Below are 6,819 nucleotides of genomic sequence, written 5' to 3' on the forward strand. Positions count from 1 at the left end.
CATAAGGTCCAATATACAAAAAGAATCTAAAGAATATGAAAAGGTGTTTTATACTCAATAGTTTTGTGCCTTCAGTAGCACCAAAATATTAGTATGGTTCATTTCTTCTTTTTTTCTCTTTTTTTTGACATCTGCAAAGTTGGCATTGTTTGAGAAATGCATTTGATCAATATCCTATATGTCGAATCCTAAATTAAATTATGGAAAAAAGGTTGTTTCTTCAACATGGCATGAGTAGCCTTGTCTTCAAGAAGACATGCCAAGGAATAGCGGCCCACCCAAGGGTCGAACCAGAAACTAACCATCCGACCATTATGAATCTTCTGTTGAGCCTCTTGTTTAATGATAGTCATACTGTCCAAAATACTATTCCAACCCCATGAAAAACCTGAATTTTTTTACTTATACTAGATATACCTGATCCGCGGGTTATCCAAGTGTGCAGCCAACCTTCCATTCCATCTTGGACATCAAAACAAGTGTAGTATTCCGAATGTGCATATAATATCTTGGTGCACTCCTCATGGCTCCGAAATTGCTTGCTCTCTCTAAGATTCACTTGGTGATTTTTTTATGGAATATTATCAAGTGACATTGAAAATCATCACAAATGGTGATTTCTCAATATTCACCACACATCTTGGTGGTACAGAGCACCCTTTGGGCTCCCTCAATGTCTTGGTGGTATGGAGATGCCGTCAGGACAGGATGTTCATGTTGGAAGAAAAAAAGAAACACAAGCTCTACCACACAAATACATATAAGAAAAATACTAAAATACCTCTGTCACGGGCTTACTTTTTTCAATAAGCCAGTGCGGCGCGACAGTCCTTCCTTACTGTCGCAAGCCTTTTTATCGCTCTGTCACGGGCATAGAATGTTTTGCAAACCCGCAACACACCAAACTGCTCAAGTTGGCCAGCCTAACGGCCAAAGGTCGTGTACCAACACCTTTCTATGTGTTGAATCATTTTCATTGGCCTTGTTCACCACCTCGTGCACAGCTGCTTAGCGAAAGCTGATCAAGCACATTTTTAAATGCACATTTCATGTAGTCTATGCCGCTTAGTGCATAGTCGTCTCATACCATCTATCACTTCCAAAAGAGGCACAAACTTTGCCTTAGCTTTGCGTGCCATAAAGTGTATTGCAACTCTATGCTTACGACATAACAAAACCTCACCACTGAAGGAACAAGACCTTGCGGCCCCCAGTCCGAATATCAGTTGATGATTGAACACCATAGCAAAAAGCACCACCCAGACTCATTCACATGCGCCTAGGCATTCACTCGCCTAGCCTCGAGTCACTATACTCAGTTAGAATCACCTAATGTGATCCCTGGAAGAATTAGCCCTAACCTACACGCAACCCCGTGTGTCCAACCACTACATGTGGGACACTCTTGCAAGCCGAGAGGTCCTTAACCAAATCTTCAAAGGCAACATCCTTTAATCCGCTGGTACTGCTTAACCAAACAATGCTCCATGTTTGTGCTGCCACACAATGATGCACTAACGACAATATTGATGCCTATCACATGTCGTGCTACCACCGCACGTTACCGATCAAGCGAACACATACCGCACATTTCTACACTTATTGCATTTTCTACTTAGCAGAGCTCCGCACTACACATATCTCATTCTTAAAGATTAGCCTGAGACATTCTCCCCCACTCAAAACCATTGTCGTTCTCAACAATGCTGGTGTAGGTAAGAATACAGTCTTCACTGATATGTCAGTTTTCCTTTGTACTTATCTTTGGTTTACTCTTTTCTTCAGCCTATTCAACTTGTTTTGGATTGCATCCACCATCGTTGCAATATTTAACACGCCAAGTCTCATACCTTTAATGCGTCTCTGATCACTTAGACAACGGTCTTCTGCTTTATCAACATCGAGTATTCTTTGCTCATGAGACCCCAGTGCAGTCTCAAACATAAATGGGTCATCCTCGCCCGTTTGACAAACTTGTCATCTTATGCTCATAGCTGGGGTGCCTTCTAACCCCAACAAGGGCAATTCCAAGCCTTTCGTGGTCCTCGCAGAGAAAGATGACCACAAATGCGTGTCACAGGGATATCAACTCTCTTAAGCACCAACTTTCAATTTTTCAATGGTCCAAACTAGTCTTCAAGTGGAGAATGTCTTCTTGCGTATCACCCCAAAGTGGTCATTCAATGCATCTTCCTAGGCACTCGTCCTCATGTGGGCACCTTTGGCCCAATGCTGGAAATTTTCTCTCAGAGCGAGCATGCTGTAACTCTCTCTTAGGGTCAGCAAATCATTTTCGCAGGAAACAATGAGCCATGAATAATAACTTTTTTTGCACACACAATCTATTGAGGATCTGCCAACTCAAGAGACCAAAACAATGAGCATTTTGCTCAATGTGGATACTCCGTTAACCCACAATCTTGGGAGAGAATCTAGAAGTTTAGTTGAGTCTACCATACCCAAGGTGTAAATCCATCCAGCTGAATCCAACATGTATTCTCTACATGCACAAGGCAAACGTCACGCTCCACCTGTGAGCCTAACGCACAACTGGTAGGAATCTTTAGCTTATCTATGTTTCCTTAGCCAACTGAATAACAACCTTACACTTTTGCTTATCATCGACAAGATGTCACATACCATCCTGCCAACATCTTGCTTTTGTGCTCGGTCAACCACACTTCAGTTGCAAAAATTTGTGTAACCAAGATAAACCATCATTGTCCTCTTTAGTGTCACACACAATGAACAAAAAGGTCTTTGTAAATCTTTCTGCTCTGATGCCAATTTGTCACAGACTTACTTTTTTCAATAAGCCAGTGTGGCGCGATGGTCCTTCCTTACCGCCGTAAGCATTTCTATCGCTTTGTCACGGGTATAAAATGCTTCGCAAACCCACAACGTGCCAAGTTGGCCAACCTAATGGCCAAAGGCCGCGTACCAACACCTTTCCATGTGTTGAATTATTTTCATTGGCCCTACACCCCACCCCCTGCGCAGCTGCCTAGCAGAAGTTGATCAAGCGTATTTTCAAATGCGCATTCCATGTAGTCTATGCCGCTTAGTGCATAGTCGTCCCATACCAACTATCACTTCTGAAAGAGGCACAAACTTTGCCTTAGCCTTGTGTGCCATGAAGCGTATTGCAACTTCATGTGCACGACATTGCAAAACCTTGCCACTAAAGGAACAAGACCTTGTGGCCCCCAGTCCGAAGACCAGTTGATGATTGAACACCATAGAGAAGAGCACCACCCAGACTCATTTATCGGCGCCTAGTCATTCACTCGCCCAGCCCCGAGTCACCATACTCAGTTGGAATCACCTAATGTGATCCCTAGGGAAATTAGCCATAACCCACACGGACCCCCGTGCATTCAACCGCTATGTGTGGGACATTCTTGCAAGTCGAGAGGTCCTTAACCAAATCTCCAAAGGCAAACATCCTCTGATCCACTGGCATTACTTAACCAAACAATGCTCCATGTCTGTGCCGCCACACAGTGATGTACTAATGACGATACCGATGCCTATTGCATGTTGTGCTACCACCGCACGTCACCGATCAAGTGAATGCATACCACGTGTTCCTACACTCAATGCATTTTTCACTCAGTAGAGCTCCACACTGCACATGTCTCATTCTGAAAGATCGGTCCGGAACAACCTCATTGCATTAACAAAAAAAGAATAAGGAAGCAAAAAACACAAATAACACACACATCTACACTCACGTCTAATGCCTTTTTTTAGGCATACAACCATTAAGACACCACCACGTATTTGCACCACTAACCCTTTTATTGCTATAGTTACCCACTCACATGTTTTACCTTTTAAAGCACTAACGCACACCCCTTATGACTTTTTGACTGTCAACCATAAATTTCACATGACCTTGTCCTTATAAAAAGGATGCTACACTATCAATTAATTTTCATGAGTTAACAACATTAACTTTCATCACTCCCCTTTGATGCAAAACTAGAGACACCAAGTGAATCTTTGAATTTGATGAACTTTGGATATGAAAGCGCTTTGGTGAGACCATCAACTACTTGATCATTTGTAGAATAATATTTCAACACAATTAAATATTCAACAACAACATTTCAAATGAAATGATAGTGGAGCTCGATATGCTTGGTTCTACAATAAAAAACAAGATTTTTTGTCATTGCTATTGTAGCCATGTTGTCGCAATAAATTTTTTTTGTTGAAACTTAAGATTATTGCACATCTTCTAAACTTTTTTTCATCCATATAGCTTGATAAGCTGCTGCGGAAGCTATAATATATTTGGCTTTGGATGATGATAACATTATAGAAGACTGTTTCTTTGAGCTCTATGATATGGCACCTAAACCAAGATTGAAAACATATCTGCTTGTGCTTTTCTTGTCATCTACAAAACCAGCCCAAGCCCAATCACTGTCAGTAAAACCAACTAAGTTAAAATTAGGAACTGATTTATACCAAATTCTATAATTGTTGGTTGCACGAGTGTAGCGAAGAATATGCTTGGTTGCTCCAAGATGATGCTTTGAAAGATCATGCATGGATCTTGAGAACAAGCTAACAGAAAACATGATATATGGATGAGATAGAGTTAAATACATTAACCTACCAACAATGCTTCTGAACAATCTTGGATCTACACATGTTGTTCCATTATTTGATGACAACTTATCATTAGTGTTCATTGGAATAGAACTCTCTTTGCAATTTGACATATTGTGCCTGATGTCTTTTTGAAATCTGTTGTAGTTTTGAAAAGATTTTTAAATGGAGAACATGTGAAAATCAGACATCAAATAATAAAAATCGGTTCTCACTAGTGGATGAGAACGGGTCAAACTTAGAGAACAAGAATATTTCATATTCAAACAAACAACTAAACTATTCTTTATTGCCGAAAATAAAAAGTACGAAGAAAAGTAAACTACTTGGCTATTACACTGAATGAATACCCTACACAGAGGGCGTAAAAGACATTATTTATAAACCCAGAATTAAATTCCTAATTCTAAAATGAAAACAAAAATCTTTTACTCGTGTGCTTCAGTGTCACTCGATCATTTTCGCTTCATTCCTGTGCGATCTTGCACAAGTCAAACGAACACGAGCAGTACAAGAGATAGAAATAAAAATTATACTAAGCAGATTATACTAATTAAATGCTAAAAACATGAAAGAACTCATGAAAAAAATCTACATGACAAATTTATATGAAAATGATTTCTGAGTAAATCTAACTACTAACTAACTAATTACAAACTAATTAACACTGCTACTTATCGTACTTAACTAACAACTAATTAATACTCAATTAACTAAGTAAATCTAGTATCAAAGTAACTAAGTACTTTAATTACAAGACAACTAATCAATGCTAATTATTTCTCTTAATAGCTAACTAATTGCCTAACTAACAACTAACATTACTAGTGAAATTCAGTTTTAAAAATCAACACATCCATGAAAGTCACTTTTAAAAAGCACATCGTGAAACTCAAATTTAAAAACAAACACTTGCTATGAAATTCAGTTTTAGAAATAACACAGGCCCGTGAAAATTTGTTTTAAAAACCCATAGCCTGTGAAATGGGTTTCAGCTGAGAAAATGCTCAGCCGTGAAAATGAATTGGTGTGAAGATGGGCTGCCGAATTTCACAACATATGCAAGGGGAACTCTGGCAGCTACAAGGGGATTCCGGCAGGTAGCTTTGATTGCAGATTACGGCTGGCAGAGGGTTTCATTTGCAGTGAATGATGATCAGGTGCTCAGCTGTGAAGACGTTTAAAAATAAGCCTGCCATGGGATGAACTTTAAAAGCACAAATGCCTTGAAAACGATTTTTTTTTCACAACAACTGCCTTGAAAAAAGGTTTAAACCCACTTTGTCGTGAATGAACTTTTAAAAACAACAATGTCATGAATATGTTCACGACAAATAGAAACTGCCGTAAAAATGATTTTCAATACCGTGAAGTGCAATACCGTGGAAAAGGGGCAGCCGTGAACAGAGATTTCACGATAGCTATTTCACGGTGATGAAAAACTGATATTCACAGCAAATCAAATACAGATGCAAATCAAAACATTGTCGTGAACATTCAACAACAGTGATTGCAAGGTATTTCATGGTGAACCAGAGATTCATTGTGAAATTTGATTCTGGCAGATCAGAGGATTGAATCCGGTAGAGAAATTGAATCCACCGACAGATCTGAGGATTTCCAATAGTTCCTGAATCTCACAGTGGATTAGATTTGATTTTGACAGAGGTTAATCATGAGGAACAAAAATCCGGTAGAGGTTCACTGTGAGGAATAACCCTCCAGCAATGACGTTTTCACGGCAAGCCTTGAGGAGTTCTGACAGATCCAAAATATGATTTTCACAGTGGATGCAAAGATGCAGTGATGTAAAATGAAATGATGCTATGCATGGATGCAAGATGCGATGCAACAGAAAACTTGAGATGATGTTAATATGCAGAATGCAGGTAAGATGCTATGCTCATGTGATGAAACAAAATGAATGACAACGATGTAGAAATCAAACAGGACATTCGGTGAGATGAAATAAAAAACTGATGCAAACTTTTTTTCCATTTTTCTTTCAAATAAACTATTCCTACAGCATGAGTTGAAAGAGGATACGAGAGACGATGATGAAGAAGAAAGAAGGAGAAGATAGAAAGAAAAGAAAACGAAATGAAGAAGGAGAAGAACATTACTTATCGTATCAGGTTGGGTTCGGAAGAGAAGGTTGGACTTCCACCTTTACGCCATCGCTCTAATGAAGATCTCCAC

The sequence above is a fragment of the Nuphar pumila genome, chromosome 9, assembly GCF_984573655.1.
Source record: "Nuphar pumila chromosome 9, dmNupPumi1.hap1.1, whole genome shotgun sequence".
Taxonomy (NCBI): domain Eukaryota; kingdom Viridiplantae; phylum Streptophyta; class Magnoliopsida; order Nymphaeales; family Nymphaeaceae; genus Nuphar; species Nuphar pumila.